Below are 23,985 nucleotides of genomic sequence, written 5' to 3'. Positions count from 1 at the left end.
CCCTCACACTCCTCGCCAACCCCTCACACTCCTCGCCAACCCCTCACACTCCTCGCCAACCCCTCACACTCCTCGCCAACCCCTCACACTCCTCGCCAACCCCTCACACTCCTCGCCAACCCCTCACACTCCTCGCCAACTCCTCACACTCCTCGCCAACCCCTCACACTCCTCGCCAACCCCTCACACTCCTCGCCAACCCCTCACTCCTCGCCAACCCCTCACTCCTCGCCAACCCCTCACACTCCTTGCCAACCCCTCACACTCCTCGCCAACCCGTCACACTCCTCTCCAACCCCTCACACTCCTGTCCAACCCCTCACACTCCTGTCCAACCCCTCACACTCCTCTCCAACCATTCACACTCCTCTCCAAACCCTCACACTCCTCTCCAATCCCTCACACTCCTCTCCAATCCCTCACACTCCTCTCCAATCCCTCACACTCCTCTCCAATCCCTCACACTCCTCTCCAATCCCTCACACTCCTCTCCAATCCCTCACACTCCTCTCCAATCCCTCACACTCCTCTCCAATCCCTCACACTCCTCTCCAATCCCTCACACTCCTCTCCAATCCCTCACACTCCTCTCCAATCCCTCACACTCCTCTCCAATCCCTCACACTCCTCTCCAACCCCTCACACTCCTCTCCAACCCCTCACACTCCTCTCCAACCCCTCACACTCCTCTCCAACCCCTCACACTCCTCTCCAACCCCTCACACTCCTCCAACCCCTCACACTCCTCTCCAACCCCTCCAAAACCAATATAGATTGTTGCGGTTTTTAGAACCCTCCACTTTGTAAATAATAATCCATTGTAAATAATCCCCTGTAAATATCCCCATCTTCTAATGGTAAAAGATCGCACCCTAGATAGGCCACAACAAGCACGTAGGACACCTTAGGACCTCTCCAGTTATGTCCTTAATATGTGTGTAGTTAAGGCTGTGTTCCCAATAGTTTGAATCTACGTTGCATTAATGAAATAAGAATAGGCCCCAAAGCTCCCTCACAATCAATGCGGCTGGTTTTCTAGCCCGTGAGACGCCATTGCACATGTGCTCATCTCGGAGAAGAAGGGGGAGGTGTCCTCAAAGCGCTGGGAATAAGGCGTGGCCCCGTCAACGCACCATCAAGCGGCGGAGCCGGTGAGCCCTCGCGACCAACCAGGGCCGAGGCGAGCTCACCGGTGGGTGTGTCCTAAAAGCACGCGGCATGATACGCGAGCGGCCCAATATAAGCACTCGCGTGGGACTACTTGGGGAGATGCGTGAACAAGAGATCCGAGAGAGCGTCAGATGCGTGCGAGATCCGAGAAGCGAGGAGTCCTTTGTTGTTGTTTCACGAACTTGTTGGAGGCGCGTGCCGTAGAAGCAGGCTTGGAGAGGGTGCGTTTAGCACGGCCATCCATTTATTAAGTACGCTGAAGCATCCCAGTCCGTCTCCCCCCCCCCCCCCCTCCCCGCTATATGTAAGGTCTGCTCGCGTCCAACGATACGCAGAGCTGCCTGCCGGGTTTTCGCCGCGGAGCCGGAGCGTGGTTCGGGGCCGGAGCCTGGACGGCATCCCATCACCCGAACTCTCGACCTGGACCCTTCTCTCCCTGCCATCACCAACCCCCGTGTAAGTGTGTTTGTTGTCCTGGGTTTGTAAGTAAGACTGTGTAGTTTAAGATTGCCCACTGTGTCCTTTTGCTCTTCTTCTTGTATATTATATTCCTTTCGTTTCCTCTTCTTTAATTGTGTGTATAATAAATCATATTTGTTCTTCCTTTACCCTTTGGTTTCTTCTCCATCCGATCGCTTTCGTCTTTTCCCCATTGATATACGTGGCACGATTAGAACCGCTCAGAATCGGGTTAGTCCTTTTGCTAACGGCTCGAACCTCGGATTGCCCAAACCGCTCGGCAATTTCCATCTCGTCCGTGGTTCGAGCGGGAGTTATTCCCCTGCTTCGCGGAGTGATTGGCACGCAGGTATTTGGGACTTCCGTTGACCAATCACCCTGGCCAATCTCGACAGCGGAGGAGCATTATAACTTCCAGGACTGGGGGAACGGCCTGCTTAAAAGACAAGGGGATTAACCCCCCCTTGGTAAGGGGAGCGCCGACCCCGGATCCACAACAATTGGTAGTCAGGAGTTGGGATTTGGAACCTTGGACTAAATTTTTTAGACCAAATTTTGGACACCAATTTTGCACATTGGCCGCAACAATTGGTGTCCAGGAGTGGGATTTGGGCCCGAGCCAATTTTTTTATATTGAAAAAATTTGGTCGAAAATTACGAGCGGCCAAAATTTTTATTAAACATCCCAAATTAAAATCGTGCCATGGATGATCAAGGCGGTTGGATGCCGGTGGGGGTAAAGGAGGGGGTAGAAGAGGGGTTTAGAGGCAACCCAGGACCCCAGGGAGGAATTGGGAGAGAGGGAAGAGGAGAGCAATGAGGATGCGGTAGAGGAGGTTGCAGGCGCACAAAATGGCGGCGCCTCGCACATGGCAACGAGGGCCGCGCCCGCTACACAAGTGGGAGGGATGAATATCCAGGACCTCATTGCGCAGCTGCAGGCAGCCATGCAAATGGGGTTGGGAAACCAAATTGAGCAAATGGGACACCAAATTGGGGGATTGAGTAAGGAAATGGGGAAAATGAGGGCCAATAGTGACGGAATGGAAAATAGAATGGGGGAGCAATTAGACAGCAAAATGGAGGGGCTCAAAGCCAAATTTGAGGGACGAGACAGTAAATTGGGAGAATTAGAAAACAAAGTAGGGGACCAATTGGAACACATCAATGGCCAAGCCCGGAAGGTAAATGAGGCGCTAGCGAGGGGGCAAGCCCGGTATGAGACGAGGGAAGTTGAGAGGGAGGTTAACCGCGGGGCAAGCCAGGAGGTCGCATCTGTACGCGATGAGGTGAAGCAGTGCGAGGATCGCATGGAGAAAGAGGTTGAGAAGAGCACAGCCACGTGGACGGGTATAGAAATTGCGACCTGGGGTATGGGGAAGCCGGCGACCGCTGAAGTAGAAAGGAAAATTTTATTAGCGCTAGCGGTCGTCGAGAAAAAAGAAAAATAATTAAAAATAGTGGAAATGGAAATTGGAGAGACGGCAGAGGTAGAGCAACAGCAGAAGGAAGAAACGGAATATGCACAAAGTCTAAGCTCACACCTTGATGCCGTACTTATTAACCCAAATGAAAGTTTGCAGGTGGTGGTGGAGCGAAGAAGAGGAAGCGCCCAGGGGAGCAGGAGTGTATATAACAGAAATGTATATGGTGCGAAAAGGTTTATCGGAAAAGTGTTTGGCGCAACAAGATTTTTCGCGCGCTTGGGATCGCGATGGCACCCGGGCGCTCGTAAAAGGTCCGTGGTGAGATGTATGAGTAAGAATGGCGCACGTGTGCGAATAGCGCCGGAGCGAGGGTGTGATACCGAGTGTGAGAGCGAACGCACGTCGGAGGGTATATGTGATGAATGCGACACAGAGAGTGAGAGCGATACAGAGTGTGATAGTGGGAGTGAGTGTGGTACAGAGAGTGAGTTGGTTGTGGCGGGTGTGCGAGGAGGCACACCTGAGTTGGGGGTAGCGCGTGTGCGGGAGAGCACACCGGAGCGAGTGATTCGGTGTGCAAAAGAGTGCACACCCGTGGTGAGTGTTACGGAGTACGTAACGGAGGTGTGTGTGATGACTGAGTGTGCGGATGGAAGGTGTGCGCAAGAATGTGCGTGAGTGGAATGTACGAGTTGAATGAGAGGCGTTGGAGCGCCGTGATGTATGAGTGCAGAAAGGAACGAATGGTGTGAGCATGCGACGGAGGCATCGACGTTGACCGAGACAGCGTTTAGGCTGATGTATAGCCGACGCGAGCGCTCGGAGCATGATGCTCTTTGTGTGCTGCAGGGGCCGGCCGGGATCGTGGTCGCGTTGCTCCCGCCTGGAGCGCCGCGCACGATTCGGGCCGGGCTGCGCCCTGTATGGTCGGTGCCGCATCGTTCAGGCGAGCGGCGTGATTCCGGGGGAGAAGGGCCAGGTTGGACCTTCGCCCCCTGGCGGGGACGGTGTTCCGAGCAGGTGAGTTTGGGTCATCAGGCCGGAGACCGCAAGGGTCCGCGCCAGGATGGACCGTGGAATCTCGGTCCGAGCATGCCTCCTCCCCAGAATCGATGCTGGACGGACCCAACCTACAGTAGACTGACCATCGCATGCATCGCTCGGTTTTTTGAAACCGAGCTGTAAAAAGGCATTCCCGCACCGAGGCTCGTGGCATAGTGGACGATTAAGTGGTAGCAGTGATGATTGGCAAATGGTATATGGTGTAGAGGGATGGTAGATCTACCATCCCTCACATCGTATCACCCGGGCACATGAGCAGTAGTTTATGGGGGTTGGCGGTGAAAACCTAGCCAGGGAGGGCTTGGATAAATGTATAGGGATCTAGAAAAATGACCATAGGTAACTGTAGATTTAAGTAGCGACATGATACCTGTAGCGGGGACGCAGGTAGATTAGATGGTTGATAACGACGTGGGGTGTGCATAGTGTAAGGGAAGACGGGAAGCACCAAATTAGAGGGGAAACCAGGTAGATTAGATGATGCAGTGTGTTTGTAGTGAGAGTCATGACATGAGGAATTGGTATGAAAGTGCACGGTCGTGCTGGTGATGAAATGAGGAATTGCTCGAGAGAGATGTGTGTGTGTGTGTGTGTGTGTGTGTGTGTGTGTGTGTGTGTGTGTGTGTGTGTGTGTGTATTGAGCAGAGTATTGTGGATGGGTGTGATTGTGCATTGGGTGAATGGCATTGTATTGAGGGAATGGTCCTGGAGGAAAGGAGGGTGCAAGTGCCACCAGGTGTGCAAGAGCCACCAGGTGTGCAAGTGGAGCACAAGAGTGTGCAGGTGAGAATGGTTGTCTGGAATGAATGGTCTGGAGTAAATGGAGTATGGAATGGATGTTGTGGAGTGAGAGTGTGGAATATGTGGAGTGCATGGTGCGAAGGAGTGGATGGGGGAAAGATGGGCCCCCTTCACGGACACCCGGGGAGGGTAGTTTAAGAGTAGGTAGAGGGTATAGGTAAATTGTGGTGGATATTGGCATCTGTGGTGTGAAAGTAGCAGAGTACTGCTTTGATTGGTGCGTGGGCGAAATGGAATGGATGGGCGTGTGGCCTGTTAGCGAGTGTGGTTGAATGGGCACTCCGCCACTGTTAGTCTGTCAGCCAGGTGAGGCCGCAGGTAGGCTCTGGGAGCCAGTAGTGTTCAATGGGGCCCGAGGATCCAGGGGACGGACCCGGGTAGCCCGATGCCAGAGGGGGCATAGATGGGGAGAGAGCCAGAGGGCCTTCCCCAGGTAGATAGGCTAGGGTGAGGAGCAGGCAAGCTCGGGAGGAAACTGCAGTGGCGGAGGTGCGCAGGTAAGTCAGACCTGCTAGGGGAGCCACACGACCGAGCCCTGAAATTGTGCGAGGGCACAGAGGGTAGAATCGGGGGAGTGAGACCCCAAGTTGGTGAGCACCACAGATTGTCAGTGGGAATTAGTTTTTAGAACCACATAGTTTAATGATGGCCAATGGTTTTGCAGGGAAAGACCCCGGGTAGAGTAAAGTGTTAATGCCATTTAGAAGGTCGATAGGATTGGAAATCTCTTCGCTCCATCTGCATCCACTCACCAAGGTGATAGACTCCACACCATATTATTTTGCAAATGTTTGGATGTCCGACGCATCATGACGTGGGGGTGACATTGTGCTTGTGATTCCATCTCTTCCTCCTTAGGGGGGAGTGATGGCGAATTTGGCTTTAGGGGAGATATGGGGAAGACAGGACGTTAGCGACGGATTTGTAAATTTTGTAAATACGGGGTAAGGGCAAGGGTAGAGTAGGTGACAGGGGGGGTGACGTACGGTAGGGACGGGCTTTCTCGCTTGCTCTCCTGCGCACCTCACCTTGCATTACCTTGTGATGATGTGTACCCTTGCGCCCTGCCCCCGCTGCTTTGCTTTGTCCTTCCTTCCCCACTCATGGCTTGTTTTCTTTTGGGGCCCGGGAGGAGTGCGCAGGTGGTCGCAGTTGTGTGCCGCACCTCCGCTGCCTGCACTGCCTGGACCGGTACACCACTTATGGACCACATTTCTGTGGCCGAGCACCACACATATGGACCCCACGTTTTGGGGCCTGGCACCTCTGCTGGGACGGGCCATTGCTGCCAGCATCTTGCTTGCGGACCACGGTAAAGGTGGCACCTATGCCAAGCAGGTGGACCACCCAAGTTGGCCACTGCTGGCCATAATTTAAAAAGTGGACGTGGTTTTGTGCCCTTTTAGTGACAAATAGGCAACAAGCAGGAAGAGTGAGAACATCATGGAGCATCGGCCCAGCAGAGAAGAGAAGAAGAAGACGTCGTCATTTATTTACCAACTGTGATGACTGTGCACTGGATGGTGCTTATTGATGTGTTTTGTTAATTGGTGCTTATGGTATGGTATGTCGGTGCAGTGCAGTGCATGCCTTTCCTCTTTCAAAAGCTCTGCTTTTGTTTCCCAAAAGACAGGTCCTGGATTCGCGTTTGTAAATACCAAATAGTGTGCTTTGTAAATAATGCTCCCCACCGGCTAAATGTGTAGTTTCGAAATAATTCTGCAATGCGGTTAGTCTGTGGGAATGAATCTGTTAGGTAGGATGCAACGTAGCAGGCGGGACATACTTAATTGTTAAAAATGTCGCACTCAGGGTGAGGTTAAAAGTAGAGGGTTACCACAACTAAGTGTCACATTAAATTAAAGTTTTGTCGGCACGGGCCGTGCCTAGAGGAAAGAAGGGTGCAGTGTTGTGGTTTTTAGAACCCTCTACTTTGAAATAATAATCCATTGTAAATAATCCCCTGTAAATATCCCGAACTCTCGACCTGGACCCTTCTCTCCCTGCCATCACCAACCCCCGTGTAAGTGTGTTTGTTCTGTCCTGGGTTTGTAAGTAAGACTGTGTAGTTTAAGATTGCCCTGTGTCCTTTTGCTCTTCTTCTTGTATATTCTATTCCTTTCGTTTCCTCTTCTTTAATTGTGTGTATAATAAATAATATTTGTTCTTCCTTTACCCTTTGGTTTCTTCTCCATCCGATCGCTTTCATCTTTTCCCCATTGATATACGTGGCACGATTAGAACCGCTAAGAATCGGGTTAGTCCTTTTGCTAACGGCTCGAACCTCAGATTGCCCAAACCGCTTGGCAATTTCCATCTTGTCCGTGGTTCGAGCGGGAGTTATTTCCCTGCTTCGCGGAGGGATTGGCACGCAGGTATTTGTGACTTCCGTTGACCAATCACCCTGGCCAATCTCGACCGCGGAGGAGCGTTATAACTTCCAGGACTGGGGGAACGGCCAGCTTAAAAGACAAGGGGATAAACCCCCCCTTTGTAAGGGGAGCGCCGACCCCGGATCCGCAACAATATATATAATATATATATATATATGTATATATATATATATATATATCTATATATCTATATATCTATATATCTATATATCTATATATCTATATATCTATATATGTATATATATATATATATATATATATATATATATATATATATATATATATATATATATATATATATATATATATATATATATATATATATATATATATATATATATATATACACAAAGAATTAAGTTAAGCACCCCCCCCCCCCCCCCCCCGTTTTTTTACAACCTCGCACATTACAAGTTTGTTGTCGTCAAAACAGTGTAATATACCCATGATATTGCTATATTTTCTGGAGAAGTGATATTATGGTCACATAAAAACATAACAATCATGCCGTTTTCATTATTTTATTCTGAATAATTTAAGGTGAAATTTTTTGGGAATTTTAGGCATATTTTCACCTCAATTTAAGTATGGAGCTATAGGTCCATCACGGACAGTGTGGATGACGTTTATGTTTTCTAACGTACAGTCATTGTTCTGAGAAGACCTCTAGCGATCTTTGCGTCAATAACGTGTGTAGGACCCACGTGATCGGATCACTACTCAACCCAACTCAACCCTACGAGTGCACTCATCTGCATTTCATCAATGGATAATTGCTAATGTCATACCAATCATTATTTGATCTCACATACCTTAGAATATATGCCAATGTATACATATACACAAAGAATATATATTAGGGGGTGCTTACCTTAATTCGTTGTGTAGGGGTGCTTAACTTAATTCTTTGTGTATATATATACAGTGAAACCTTGACTTACGAGTGCACCAACTTACGAGTTTTCCGAGATACGAGCCGTCGCTCGGGCGGTTTATTGCTTTGAGATGCGAGCCGAGATCTGAGTTACGAGCTTACGCCACCCGCCACCAAGTGGGTTCCGGTCACGTGGTTATCTTGCCGTGCAAGCATCTCTGCCGTATATCGCTGCCGTTTTGTTTTCGCATTTTGGTTATTTTGGAGCTGACGCCACCCGCCACCAGGTGGGTTCCGGTCACGTGGTTATCTTGCCGTGCAAGCATCTCTGCCGTATATCGCTGCTGTTTTGTTTTCGCATTTTGGTTATTTTGGAGCTGACGCCACCCGCCACCAGGTGGGTTCCGGTCACGTGGTTATCTTGCCGTGCAAGCATTTCTGCCGTATATCGCTGCTGCTTTGTTTTCGCATGTTGGTTATTTTGGAGCTTACGCCACCCGCCACCAGGTGGGTTCCGGTCACGTGGTTATCTTGCCGTGCAAGCATTTCTGCCGTATATCGCTGCTGCTTTGTTTTCGCATGTTGGTTATTTTGGAGCTTACGCCACCCGCCACCAGGTGGGTTCCGGTCACGTGGTTATCTTGCCGTGCAAGCATCTCTGCCGTATATAGCTGCTGCTTTGTTTTCGCACTTTGGTTATTTTGGAAAATTTCTTAGTTTTAACCATGGGTCCTAAGAAATTGAGTGCCAAGGGCAGTACTGAGAAGAAGAAGAAGAGGATGATGTGCTTGGATATAAAACACGCAATCGTCGAAAAACATGAGCGAGGTGTGCGTGCTGTCGACTTGGCGAGGCAGTACGATCGTAGCAGTACGATCGAAACATTTTGAAAGGGAGGAAGAAACAAACCTCGTTGGACAGGTTTTTATTGAAACGCCCTGCAAGTGAAAGCGAGGAAAGTGTGGCGAAAAAGGCAAAAGTTATCTCCTCCACCTCCGCCAGCATCTTTGTCTGATCTTCAAGGTAAATACACTTAATAAAACCAGTTTATTTCTTTACATTGTGGCGGACACGGAAGCTCACTGGCGTGGTGACATCATTCCGCGCACCAAGTGGGCGGGGGCCACGCCGAGGGGTAGGCGTGGCCTCCGGATATACACCGGGCGCGCAGCCCGGAGCGCGCCAGTGTTACAGTGAGCTCTTGAATAAAGACTCTTACAAATTACCGCGTTGTCCGCTTCCTCCTTGTTTACAAGCAGCGCGCGTAACGCCGCTTATTACGTACAGTATATACGAGGTCGTGCTTGTTTATACATTATTTGTTATTTATAAAGTACATTTTTCTTATTTAAAAACACGTAACAAAAAAAATTGGTGTGGTTTTTTGGGGGCTGGAACGGATTAATAGCATTTCAATGCATTTTAATGGGGAAATTTAATTTGAGAAACGAGCAAATTGAGTTACGAGCTCGGTCACAGAACGAATTAAACTCGTAAGTCAAGGTTTCACTGTATATATATATATATATATATATATATATATATACATACATACATACATACATACATACATATATATACATACATACATACATACATACATATATATATATATATATATATATATATATATATATATATATATATATATATATATATATATATATATATATATATATATATATACATACATATATATATATATATATATATATATACATATATATATATATACACAGAAATTGGGTGCTAATTTTGACTCACCCTGTACTTTAGAAAAAAATTTTTGGCCAAGTGTCAAACGGACTCAAATGCAATACCCTCTACCCTGGCAAGGGTAATAATAAAGCCATGTTTAAATGACGAGTACATCCGCTCGCTATGGGAGTGGCAGGAAGGGTCATTCCTCTTTGTGGTATATAGATTACAGACAATCTATGGTCTGGTCTCAAAAACATTGGGCGTGTGTTCATTTCCCAAGTTTCTTGTGGAGAGATCACCAAGTGGTTCAAGCAAAAACTCCATTCAAAACCGTTAAGGAACAGCTGGCTTGACAAGCGCTAGCTAGCTGCTTGGTAAAGGAGCACAACCCGGGCTTCCTCCCTTTCAGTTTCGTGGTAAACAGCAGGAGCGAGTTTCAAAAGTTACCTCCGAAAAACGCCCGCCACGTTAGCGCCAGGAAGGGTCATGTTATTTCCCCAACATAACATGACCCTTGTGGGGGAGAGAGAGTACCACAGTCCTTCGCTCAGTTCTGCAAGTAAAACTTACCTCACGGATGTCGGGATTCCTCCAAATTTCTTAATTTAGTGTGTCAACAGCATTAGCGACTGTTTAAAAAGCTAATCAAACGTGTTTGTGGTTTATAATATTTTTTTACTTCCGGTGGAGGCCGGAGCTCCCACGAAAACGCCATGATAAGCTATTTATAAACGTTGACTGGACGTTTGCTCAAGGAGGAAAAACCTCTTAGGGAGGTGGGATATTATTGGTATTAATATTGTTTTGTCATAACATAAATTATGAAATTATGAAATTATGAAAGAAATTGCCCTGAATTACTTATGTCAATGTGATATTTCAGCATTTTCTTTTTCATAAATTTGCAAAACTTTCTAAAATCCTGTTTTCTCTTTGTCATTATGGGGTATTGAGTGTAGATTGATGAGGGAAAAAATGAATTTAAACGATTTCAGCATAAGGCTGAAACATAACAAAATGTGAAAAAAGTGAAGGGGTCTGAATGCTTTTTGAATGCACTGTACCTGTATCAAGTTTGAATTAGATCGCTTCAGTCGTTCTCAAGTTATGGACCTATCGCAGACTTCAACCTGAACCTCTTGACGCCAAAATCAAATAAGTTCATCTTTGCATCATAATACGCACTTCCACCAACTACGGTCAGAATCACATCACTGGTTCACATGTTATCGCGTTAACAGATCTTTAGCTAACATCACCTCTGACCTTTGACTTTGTGACCCCAAAATCGAATCAGTTCATTTTTAACTCATTATACATACCTGCACCAAGTTTGACTAAGATCCCTTCAGCTCTTCTCAAGTTAACGCAGTAACGAAATCCTATCACGGACGGATCCACAGACGTACGTATGATCACACGGACGGAAGGACATCCGGACGGACAACCTGAAAACATGTCTCTGGCGACTTCGTCGGTGGAGGCATAAAAATTGTTTTGATTTACCTCGTTTTGATAATCGTCACACATTTCAGGAAAGCATCTGTGACTCAAACCGAGCAATTACTGGAAAAAGGTAATTGAATGTCTTGCTTACCATGACATGCCCCACATCGAACTCTGGAAGTACTCTATGTTCATCACTGGAAGTACGCTCATCATCTTCACCATGACTGAGAGAAGATCCTGGAAAGAAGAGGCAAAATGAACAAAAACCAGATATTGTGAGAGAAAAGAACAAGAATAATAATAATAATAATACATTTATTTTGTATAGCGCTTTTCAAGAAACCCAAAGACGCTTTAACATGGTACATAAAACAAAGACAAAAGAGACAAAAATACATAATTAAATAACCAAACAGAAAGGAAGGAGAAGGAGAAGAGACGATCAGGGGTTGAATGCGGTGTTGAACAGGTGGGTCTTGAGTGATGATTTGAATGTGGTGAGTGAGGAGGAGTCTCTGATGGTTTGAGGTAGTGAGTTCCAGAGTGTGGGAGCAGCGATGGAGAAGGCCCTGTCCCCCCAGGATCTGAGTTTGGTCCGGATGGGGGGGGGAACAGGAAGTTGGCAGCAGCAGAGCGGAGGGTGCAGGTGGGAGTGTGTCTGGGGAGGAGGTCAGCCAGGTAGGATGGGGCCAAGGTTATGAAGGGGTTTGTAGGTCAGAAGGAGGATTTTGGACTGGATTCTCTGAGAGATGGGGAGCCAGTGGAGCTTGCGAAGGACGGGGGTGATGTGGTCCCACGCCCGGGAGTGGGTGAGTACACGGGCAGCGGAGTTCTGAATGTATTGAAGTTTATTGATGATATTTGAGGGTGAACCATAGAAGAGGCTGTTGCAGTAGTCCAGACGGGAAGTGATGAAGGCGTGGATGAGGGTTTCTGCAGCTGTGGAGGAGAGGGATGGACGGAGACGGGCAATGTTTTTCAGATGAAAGAAGGCTGTCTTGGTGATCTGTTTAGTGTGTTTATCGAAGGAGAGGGTTTGATCAAAGATGATGCCAAGATTCCGGATGTGAGGGGAGGTGGGTACTGGGATACCGTCGATATTGAGGGTGAAGTTGTGGGTGGATTTGGTGAGCGTTTTTGGTCCAATAATGATTATTTCGGATTTTTCACAGTTTAGTTTGAGGAAGTTGATTTGAAGCCAGTATTTTATTTCAGTGATGCAGTTTGTCAGGATAGAGTGGGTGACAGTGGAAATGGACTTGGCGGAAATGAAAAGCTGGATGTCATCGGCAAAGCAGTGGAATTGGAGACCATGGCGACGGATTAAGTGACCAAGGGGGAACAGGTACAGGATGAAGAGGAGGGGACCGAGAACTGAACCTTGGGGGACACCTTGGGGGAGGGGAGCGGTGGGGGATTTGCAGTTATTGATGGAGATGAACTGGTGCCTGTCGGGGAGGTATGATTTGATCCAAGAAAGGGCAGTGCCAGTGATGTTAAAGGTGGTTTCAAGTCGGGTAAGGAGGATGATGTGATTGATGGTGTCAAAGGCAGCGCTGAGGTCGAGAAGGATGAGAATGTTGAGGTTACCGGCGTCGGAGGAGAGAAGAAGATCGTTGGTGATTTTGAGGAGTGCAGTTTCCGTACTGTGGTTGAGGCGGAACCCGGATTGGAATGTTTCATACAGGTTATTGGCAGAGAGGTGATGTTTGAGTTGAGTGGCTACAGCACGTTCCAAAACCTTTGACAGAAAAGGTAGGTTGGAGATGGGTCTGAAGTTATTTGGGGTGTCAGGGTTGAGTCCAGGTTTTTTCAGAATGAGGGTGACAGCAGCGATTTTGAGGGATGGTGGGACGATGCCAGTAGACAGGGAGGAGTTTATCGTTGCAGTGATAAGTGGAGAGAGAGCAGGAAGGCAAGCCTTAACAAAGCTGAAGGGGATGGGGTCCAGAGTGCAGGTGGCAGTTTTCATTCCTGTGAGGAGTTCAGAGAGGTCAGTAGGGGAGACTGGGGAAAACTGAGATAGGGGTTGGCAGGACAAGGGGGGGGGGCAGATGGTTTGAGGGGGAACAGGTGCAGTAGTGGTTAAGCTGCTGTAGATGTTGTCTATCTTGCTTTGGAAGAATGAAAGGAAAGAAATGCAGTTGTCGACTGTGAATGACTGGGTGGTGGTATCCAGGGGGCTGAGGAGTTTGTTTATTGTGGAGAAGAGTGCTTTTGGGTTTCCGGAGCAAGAGTGGATTATTTGAGAGTAGTAGGTGGAGCGGGCGCGGGAAAGGGCATCTTTGTAATGCTGCAGAATAACAATGGACAGAATATCACCGTGTTCAGATGTGTGTGCATTGTGGAAATGAGACATCAATTTCATCAATTAGTCTTTGTCTTCATCTTTGCCAGGCAGAAGTTCACATACCATATCCCTTCATAAGAGGTCAAGGGCTCAGAACATGCAGAATTGACGAATAAATAATGAAAATAGGAACTGCATAATGCGAGGGGCAGTCTTGGAATCTGTGACACCGGAGGAGGATCTGGGGGTGGTCGTTGATATGGGCGGGGTGGAGGAGGCGGGGCTCAGAACATGCAGAATTGACGAATAAATAATGAAAATAGGAACTGCATAATGCGAGGGGCAGTCTTGGAATCTGTGACACAGGAGGAGGATCTGGGGGTGGTCGTTGATATGAGCGGGGTGGAGGAGGCGGTGTGTAAGTTCGCAGAACTTTTGAAGACCAAGACCTCCTGATGTCTTGAAAATCCCATCAAAGTAATTGCATATTTAGTATGTCAATGCAGTGCCAACTGTACTAATAAGCTGATACTCATTTTGCTAACCTCAGAAAGATGACAGTCTGAGTCAACCCACCTGGTGTAAAGCTCATTGGGTTTTAGTTTGGGTTTACAGAGATAAATTACAATTCAATAGACAGTGTTCGCACTGTTTCGAAATTTGAGAGGCCTCACCTTGAATCATGTGTATAGCTTTGGTCACCACATCTGAAGAAGGACTGAGTCGCTGCTATATACAGCATGTGGAGGATTCAGAATTCCCGGTTTAGCTAGATTAATCTAGCAAGAGTGGCTTCAGGAGACAGGCCATTTTCCATTAGAAAGGAGGTGATTACGACAGGATCTTATTGAGATGTTTAAGATGATGAAGGTTATCGACAAAATAGGTGCAGAAGCGTTTTTCAGCAGAATAGAGGTGATCAGACCAGGATCCATGGCCTAAGGCAGTAATAAGGAAGGGGTATTATTCTCAGAAAGCAGTCAATGCTCGGAATGATCTCCTTGGAAAGTGAGCGGCAGCAGAAACAGCAGATCAGGTTAAACTGGAATTAGTTAGGCACCTTTAAGTTTTGAGGATGGAGGAGTTCATGGACATTGGCAGGACTGGTTGGTAGCTTAGGTATCGACGAGTGATTGTGCACTTATTTGTATACAAATTTGTAGATGCTTTGGGTTATTGCCATGTAAATTAAAATCTTAGATTACAATGCACAATTAATAGTTATGCATGTCCTTTTGCAAAAAAATTTTATTGTGAGCCTGTACCCCGCACAGCAGAAGATAGAAGATAGGGTTTTGCAATCACGTGTGTGTGTGTGTGTGTGTGTGTGTGTGTGTGTGTGTGTGTGTGTGTGTGTGTGTGTGTGTGTGTGTGTGTGTGTGTGTGTGTAACAATCGATTTTGCTGCTTTGACATGTCAACGGTTTCCATGACAACGGGCTTGTTTTAACTATTGTTTTCATCAAGTTTAGTTCGGTTACAAAGCGGATGCAGAGAAGCTTTGCATTTTGAGATGCCTTCTAGTTATTATTATTGTTGCCTATTTTGATTAACTTTTGTTGAAAGAAAATCATGGACAATTCTATTAAATGTTGATTTTTCCCACCAAAAAGGAAAGCATTTCAGGTACATATAGTGAAACTACAATCACCAAGCTTCCTTTCGCAGAACATCACCAAATGGCATCTGCCATCTACCATTTAAAAGGAAAGCTTTGCCTTTCATTTGCTTCTTATGCACAGCACGTCAGATACTGGCTTCTTGTTTATTGGTGTCTGAGAAAACGAATCTGGATGAAAAATGTTTGTTCTAGAAGAATTCCCAAGTTAGTAATGTAGCACAGTGTACCAGCAGTTGCCCAAGCCCTTTAAATAAATATTTTATATGGGCAGTAAATGTTCACATTCTCACATTGCTTACCTCTGCACAGGCTGGAGAAAGGTAGTGTGTACTGAGCAACAAAGTCATTGCATGAAGCTGTCATGATCCTCCACTACAAAACGAACTAGATGGTATTCAGAGAAAACCCTACCCTATCCCTGCGCAGTCAACTTGGTGTGAGCCAACTTTTCTATTTTTGAATCTTTTTTTTAAAATCCGATATGGCTGCCAGACCACGTGAGCGATGACATCATAAATGTATATTCTCTAAATAATTGCTGCATAGATCATGCTCAATAAATTTCAAACTGATCAGACTAAGCGTTGTCCCTGTTGAATTATGACATCATAATCATGGCACCAATGACATCATCATTAACAACACTTATTCCCCATATGGAGTTATTTACAATGAGCCACGTTTAAATTTTTTAAATACTGACATGGCACACACTTTACTTTACTGAAATGCAGACGCAAACGTTATATTTTCGTCAAAAATCGTCGGAATTTCGCCATATCTGTTTTGGTCGTGTGTTAATATACCTTAGCGATAGACAAATCTGAAATCAGAATTTTATTTGAGGTCAACATGACCCCGTGAGGTCGCTCCATACTTTGCATGCTCGTCATGAGCAGTGTGATAATTAATTCCATGCCCACTCCAGAAGAGACTTCTTCTTCATGCAATAATAACTTCTAGCTTCCAGACCGTACATCCAATCATCTTGAAATTTTGCACACTTGTTACACTTCATTACCTCTACTATAATATAAAGTTTTATGTCGATCAATGAAGCGGTTCAAGAGTTATACATTTTTTTATATTTTCGTTTAATTATTTATATCTGCCAAACCACGTCACCTATTGCAAATTCCAAAAGGTAATTTTAGTAGACTGATATGCTGAACACATCTGTGATGTTTCCCCTCCATAGGATCAAAAATGAGGGAGGAGCTAGGTTTTAAAAGTTTACGCTTAAAAACGTCATAACCCTGAAACCATGTGACGCATGACGTCATGCTCAGTGACTTTTTTGATCGTCATGGGTATGCGATTCTGCCTGTAAAGTTTGGCCTCGATTTGTTCAGTCGTTATGGAGAAAATTGGATTTTAGTGACGGCCCAAAACAATATGGCGGCCGAACCACGTAACCTAAAACGTCATTATAATTTTATTTCGGCATCAATTTATACCGAGAAGATGCTCAAGAAATTTCATCCTGATCAGATAAAGTTTTTTTTTACTTGCCAAATTATGACGTCATAACGGCGGCACCTTTGACGTCATCATTCACATATGTTATTCCGCATGGAGAGTTCTTTGCAATGAGACCTGTCAATTATTTCTGTGCAGCGGTCTTTGAGATATAGAGGTGCAAAGTTTTTTGGTTTTACCAAGATGGCGCCCATACCACATGACCTGTGACGTCATAATATTCACTAAAATATTCTACAGGAGGCCCTCCTATGGTGAAAATTTCATGTCAATCGGACCAACGGTTGCCGAGAAAATGAATTTTTAAAATGCTGACACGGCACACACTTTACTTTACTGAAATGCAGACACGCACGTACGTACGTACGTACGTACCCGAATGCTTAACCCTGCCTTTCGCTTCCTGAGTGCAGGGTAATAAGAGCCAGCTCAGAGACTCGTTCCACTCAGGGCTGAAGCCTGTGGAGGTTAGAATATAGATAAATAATATGTTGATGGTTTTTAAAGACAGCTAAGATCAGTTTTTAAAGAGAGCTAAGATCAGACATCAAGAAGATATGTCTGTACTTACCAGATTTGTTTACATCACTGGGGTACATTAATTAACAACTAATTTCTTTCAAAATAACATTACATGTGTAAGAGGTTTGACCTTGCAAATCCAGTTTTATAGGGGGCGCTATTCTACAGCAACCAGTCGACATTGCTCAAAGCTCTTAGATTTTTGTTTATATTTTTCGTTATTACCCTCGCCAGAGGAGAGGGTATTGCATTTGGGTCCGTTTATTACTTGGCAAAAAAATTATTTAAAAAAAAAAATTATGTTCATCACTCCGGATTGTGTGTGTGTGTTTGTTTGTTGGTGTGTGTTTGTGTGACTGTCCGCTCACTTATACTTGCCTGCAGGTCACAATTTTAAACATCTTCACAAAACTTCAACAAACGGTAGAGTTTGTGGTCAGACAAAATCCTATATATTTTTGAAGTCAAAAGTTCAAAATCCTCAATTTTCATCTGATTGACTTAAAATTTGAATAGGATTTTCATATCAGCTAACTGAATTCAACCACCAACTATTTTGGAGATCAACGTCGGCCAAAAGGTCAACATAGGCCAAACTTCTAAAATTTACAATTTTCATCGATTAATTTAACTTGAAGAAGATTTGCATGTCAGGTCACATAATTCAACCACCAATTATTTGTGAGGTCAAAAGGATGCTCTACCGAGTGCCATTCTACTTTGTTCTCTTTTGCTAGGTGTCGCTCCATGAGTGATTTTTCATTTGTTTGTCTGTCTGTCTGTCTGTCTGTCTGTTTGGCCGCACAAAATGAGGATGCTTTTCTCTGCAACCGTTGATCCGATTACAAAAAAAAATTCACCAGAGGAGCACCTCCTCATGTAGAATTTTCTAATGATAATTATGACGTCAAAGGTCACGTGGTACGGGCGTCATCTTGGAAAAAATGAAAAACTTTGCACCTCTATATCTCCAAAAGTGCTGAATAGAAAAAAATGTGACATCACTCATTGTAAGGAACTCTCCATGGGGAATAAAATCTGTTTATGATGTCATAGGTGCGTGCCTTCATTATGACATCATAATTCGACATGTACAAAACTTCATCCGATCAAGATGAAATTTCTTGAGCATCAGAGGGATAAATTTGTGAAGAAAATAAAAGATGGTGTCAACGGTCACGTGGTTCCACCGCCATATTTGTTTGAACACAAAAGCCTTAAAAACACATCATATTGAGGGTCTGCAATCTCTGATTGCTCTTTCTTGTTGTACTTGTAAAGAGACGATAATTATTTCATGAAAAGATTAATTCTCAAAACTCACCAGTTGGCGACTCTTCCTCAACAGATTCATTTGTCACTTTAGGCTCAGCATTCCTGCAGAAAATAAAGATTTCATAAAGCTGTCGTTAAATAAATGTCGCAAATAAGAAACAATGTGAGAATAAAAATAGCAGTCACGGAGATGAAAAACAGACTGCATCGGGTATTTGTGTTTGCTACATTTAGACAGCAAACAACACCACTACCCTGTGCTACCCTAACGCGCATCTTCAAATACAGTTGACAATGAAGCCAAGAAGTGTCAAGTGGTAAAGACGATGTGAAGATCACCAGAGTTGTTTTTTTTAACCACACTTTTTTCTTTCCCCTTCATGTTGCAAGCACCTACACTCACCTCTGAGCTGTCTAGCCTGGGTTTGAATCCGAGAGAGTTCTAAAGGATAATTATACAGGGTTCTAAAGGGTAATTCTTATGGGTTTATTTCTCTGCGTGTTGTTTCTGAGGCCTCACAGGCCTCCGGTTTACATGAACCGCTGCACGCTGCAAATTACCAGCGTTAGGCTATGGTTACGTGAGTGGGTGCAAGTGTGGTATTTGGAGATGCGAGTGTTTCCTGAGAAGAAGAAAACAAGACTGAAAGTCTACCAGTGGTGTCGCCATTGTAATCAAATATACGCTTTAGAAACCTTTACAATTAAGCTTTGGAACCCTCCAGAACTCTTTAGAATTACACTTTAGACGATCTTTAGAATTACACTTTTGAGACAACGGATCTCGTCTGAACCCTTAGCTTTGATAAACTGGAAAGACATATGGCACGATTGAAGTCTAACGCACTCGGACCTGGAACCAGAAGTTAGTGTTTATTTTGTTCAAGACTTGCCCTGCTTCCATATTATAAGTTCACGTTCTCCATCATGATGCTCTTCCATGAGACTCCATTTTGCAGAGAAACTACAAGAATGGAACGTGTAAAAAGAGAAAAAAAATGAGTGCCAGTTACCATAAAGATTCCACCTGGTCCTGGTGATTTTCCTTGAACCAAGTGTGGTTCACAACTTCCTGCAAAACAATGAATGTGTTGGAATCAAATATAAACATGATCAGGAATCACCTGCACTGGTGAGCAATTGCATTTTGATCCACAATAACAGGATGTCAGCAATCCCCAGCATGTGTGAACATTCTTGTTCATGCAAGTAAAATACCGCAGTTGAAAACTGTATCAATCCCTCACCGTCATAGTGAACCTCTCCATTGGATCCTTCCGAAGCATCGCAGTCAGAAGGGAAACCAATGTTTCCCTTGCAAAGGTTGGTGAACTGTTTCCCACAATGAAGTCAGTCTTGTCATGTGACGTCTGCAAAGAAGCAAAACAAATGTATTTGTGACCGAATCCTAAACAATCGTTGCAATCGAATACTTACATTTGCATAAAAAGCATATTCCAAACAAGCACTCACCGATGCAAATAACAAAGGTTTGACTCAAAACTCATAAAATACATTTTCATTCATCAAATAAGTTATGGTGTACAACACAAAAGTTTTGCTGAAATAGAAACAATCTCAGCTGAATAATTGGATATTAAGTACAGTATATGTGGGTTTATTCGGCCGAGGGCGAGCAAAGCGAGGACAAGGCTGCTTATTCCTGATACAGTGCCTTCAGAAAGTATTTACACCCCTCGACTTTTTTTCTAATATCTTGTTGTGTTACAGGCTGAATTTAAAATGGATGACCGATATTTCTTTGGTCACTGATCGACACATAATACGGTATTTCCCAGTGTATTAATCACGCTTATTTATCTGCAAAAAAGTTAAAAGTGGGGAGTGCGGTTAATACACAGATATAGAAAAAAAAGTCTCAAAAACAATCAATGCTGAATTTCAAATACAGACTTGGCATTTAATATGGAATTTTTTTTTTTTCTTGACTTGGGTTTACTTTCTGAACTCAGTATATCAATCAGATGAGTTTCTTTTACCCTTCGGTGATGTCTTTGTTGAAAGAACCATGTCACTGATTGTCTTTCACAGCAAGAAGTCAATAACAGGATTATATCACAGGTGGCATGACAAAATGTAAGGACAGGTACATTTGACGATTGGCTTCACAATCGGGTATATAAGGGTTGTTGCGTTCTGTATTAGTGGAAAACAACTGCTGCACGTCTACAAAAGTTATTGCCGCTTCCTCTGGTGATGGTCCGTCAACTTGACAATGCTGTTTGTCATGGAGTGGTGGCTTTACGAAATTCTGGCATGAAACAGCGTGCTATTGCTCGGCAGTATGGCATCACTCAAGGTCAGGTGTCAAAGATCCTGAAACGAAATGCTCAGAGGGGAGTCCCTACTCCAATACCGAGGCCAGGACGTCCACGCAGAACCACAAGGAGAGATGATCACCAGCTACACCGGTTAGTCTGCAATGGCCGTACCAAGTCAGCTAATCGGCTTAGGGCTGAGTGGCAGCAACTGACAAATGTGCCTGTATCCAGAAGGCTAGTCAACCAACGACTGGTTCAAGCAGGCGATCGTGCCAGGCGTCCCCTGAGAAAGCCATGCCTGACCAGACAACACAGCCAGCGCCGATTGCAGTGGGCCAGAGAGCACCGTCAATGGCAGCCAGGACACTGGAATCACGTGACCTTCAGTGACGAGTCTAGATTTCTGGTCGATCGTCAAGATGGCCGCGTCCAAGTGCGCAGACAAGTGCATGAAGCCCACAACGAAGATTGTATAGTGCCAAGAGTCCAAGCTGGAGGTGGTGGGGTGACCCTTTGGGCTGCTTTTCATGCAGGGGGCAAAACTGACCTGGTTGTTCTGAATGGAAACCTGAACCAGTTCAAGTACAGGGTCATTCTGGAAGAAACATTGCTTCCATTTGCTCGTGCAGCCTTTCGAGGAAACTTTGTCTTCCAAGATGACTATGCACGGCCTCATCGTGCTCGCATGATCCAACACTTTCTTGCTGACCGTAGTGTAGAGCATATGGAGTGGCCTGCCATGTCCCCGGATATGAATCCGATAGAGAACTTGTGGGCAGAATTAACGCATCAAATCGACAACTTGGACCAGAAGCCTACATCTGTGCGTGAATTGCAGCAGGCTATTGTCACTGCATGGCAAGCGATTCCTGTCCAAACCTTGGCAAATCTCGTGAACAGCATGCCTCGACGTGTACGTGCTCTCCTGAATGCTCGTGGGGGTTACACGAAGTACTGAACTGTAATTTTACTGTCCGTAATCCCAGTCATAATTTAGCTTTTGTTTTTCTTGAAAAAAACTTTGGCTAATGTGCAAAATAAAGAGATACTTCTGGAAAACGTACAGAAGTTTAACACAGTACTGTCCGTGAATTGAGTTCGATATCAGTTTACATCACTTTCAAGGATCAATTTATTTGCTTCGAAATGTCAAATGTGGTTTTTGTTTCTTTTAAAGGTCACATTAACAAAATCTAGAATTATTTCAACATAATTCCAATGAACTTTTTGGTTCTAAGTCATCTTGAAAAGTAAGTTCACCCCCACAAAAAAAATATTCCATATTAAATGCCAAGTCTGTATATTCCAGTTGTCACATATATAACCAGAAGATCTACATTCCACATATCGGGGAACGTTTAGAGCTCCAGGGCCAGGTTTACAATGGCTCCTGTGGCGCCTCGGTGCCAGGCCCCCATTCAGAAGGGGCCCTTAATGACCAAGATATATATTTCTAAAGTGTATACATTGCGCTATGTTTATAGAGAGATTATGTGTAGAATATAATACTGCTTTTAAAAAATTGGGGCAATGACCCTGGGCACAGGCTGAAACACAACAAAAATACCTTCTCAAGGCACTGTATGTGAAATACTCAAGACTCCCTTCACACAACACCCCATTCGAATTGGCACCTCCTACACACCACATTCATGATCATGACACCATTTTCAAAAATACTCACTTCAATAATATTACGTCCATCAAAATGAAGTCCAACAAATAATTTTGTGAACAGGACGCCAAGTGCCCACACATCGACTGGGGGACCTTCGTAGCCATGTGCTGTGATCTCTGGTGCCATATAGCCACGTGTGCCACAGCAGGTAAACATTTTCTCACCACGTGTCAAAAAACTTCTGGCAGCTTTAAAGTCGATGACCTTCACGATCCACTTATTGGTGAAAAGCACGTTTTGTGTCTGGAGAATAAACATAAATAAATATGTTAAAATATAAAATATATATTTGGTGATAAATGATGTTGAAGGAAATATGCAAATTTAAATGTGATGGGCAGGCAGGAAGAAAATTCCAGAAAGAGAAAACTTTAAAAAACATCCTCTACCAATGTCAGTCATTAGTTTACATAAAATGGAGGAGGTTGAAGCGAGAGCAGATAGCAAGGAGTATAAACAATAGAGTTGCAGGAAGTGAGACTTGGTTTAACTAAATGAGAGGAATCGAAGGCCACTCGATGTAGAGGTGTGAAAGGAAAGAGAAAAATCAGAGGAAGTGTCGCAATCTTGGCAAAGGACAACATTGTATCAAGAGAAAAGAGCGATCTGGAGCAGGGAATGAATGAAGAGTGTTCTGTGTGGATGGAGATTAGGGATGGAAGAGTTGTTAGGCACGTATAAGTAGGCTCTTGGAGTGATGGAAAAGTAAGATTAAAAGGTTCATTTAGAATTCAGAAAGGATTGTGGTGAGGGAAGAGCACTGATCATGGGTGATATTAATTTGCCAGGGATAGACTGGTTTCAGAAACAGGGAAAGAGCAGAGGAGAAATTTCGTGATCTTGTCCAGGATTGCCTTTTAATGCAGTTTGTCGATAATCCAATGAAGAACGGAGTGTTAGACTTCTTATGAGGTAATAATTTGAATATGGTGGAGAAGGTTGAGGAAGAACAGTATTTATGGACAAGTGACCATAACCTCATGGTGTAAGTGGGTTCTGATTGGATTCTGATCCAAGATTGAGATTGTAGGATGAGGTTACCAGACGTCAGGAAGGTAAATTTTGAGAGTTTGAGGAGAGTTTCCTTAAATTTGGAAAAACTACCAGGAGAGCAATCAGTTTCAGAGAAATGGGCAACCTTCAAAGAGGAAATGAACAACATCTTCACAATGTCGCCGTTAATAGAAATATCAAAATTAAACACAAATTCCAACAGTGGGGGTTGTATTTTTCACACACAACAACCGAGCTGGATTGGGTATTTAATTTTAATATCTTACTTTCTATTTATATTTCAAGTTTAACTCATTATATAATAAACACAAAAGGGTCCATTTGTGACAGATCCCCCCTCTTTTCCTCCATTGTAGGTCATCACCCAACAATATGAATTTTGCTCTTTCCTCCACCTTCCACTCCCCACTCCCATTCCTTCCTTTGCTCCACCAAAAAATGGTTTTCATTGCAGTGTTATGAGGAACGTATCACGGTCTGCACTGGTGT

General features: G+C 44.6%; 1 long non-coding RNA gene across 2 annotated transcripts; it reads right to left on the bottom strand.

Annotated features, from left to right (window-relative positions):
* Positions 1 to 11,494: 11,494 nt before the first annotated feature.
* Positions 11,495 to 22,578, bottom strand: LOC137418382 (uncharacterized). Of its 2 annotated transcripts, none has more exons than XR_013622030.1 (5): positions 22,489 to 22,578; positions 19,770 to 19,892; positions 19,536 to 19,594; positions 18,572 to 18,624; positions 11,495 to 11,573 (listed from the first exon to the last, which is right to left on the bottom strand). It is a non-coding gene; the product is annotated as an uncharacterized LOC137418382 (long non-coding RNA). The 2 variants fall into 2 exon arrangements; XR_013622031.1 differs by lacking the exon at positions 11,495 to 11,573 and adding an exon at positions 17,144 to 17,184.
* Between the last annotated feature and the right edge of the window lie 1,407 nt (positions 22,579 to 23,985).

Source organism: Myxine glutinosa, chromosome 1 (genome assembly GCF_964187855.1).
Source record: "Myxine glutinosa chromosome 1, kmMyxGlut1.1, whole genome shotgun sequence".
NCBI lineage: Eukaryota > Metazoa > Chordata > Myxini > Myxiniformes > Myxinidae > Myxine > Myxine glutinosa.
The sequence above is the reverse complement of the archived record's forward strand: the minus strand, read 5'-3'. Positions and strand labels throughout refer to the sequence as shown.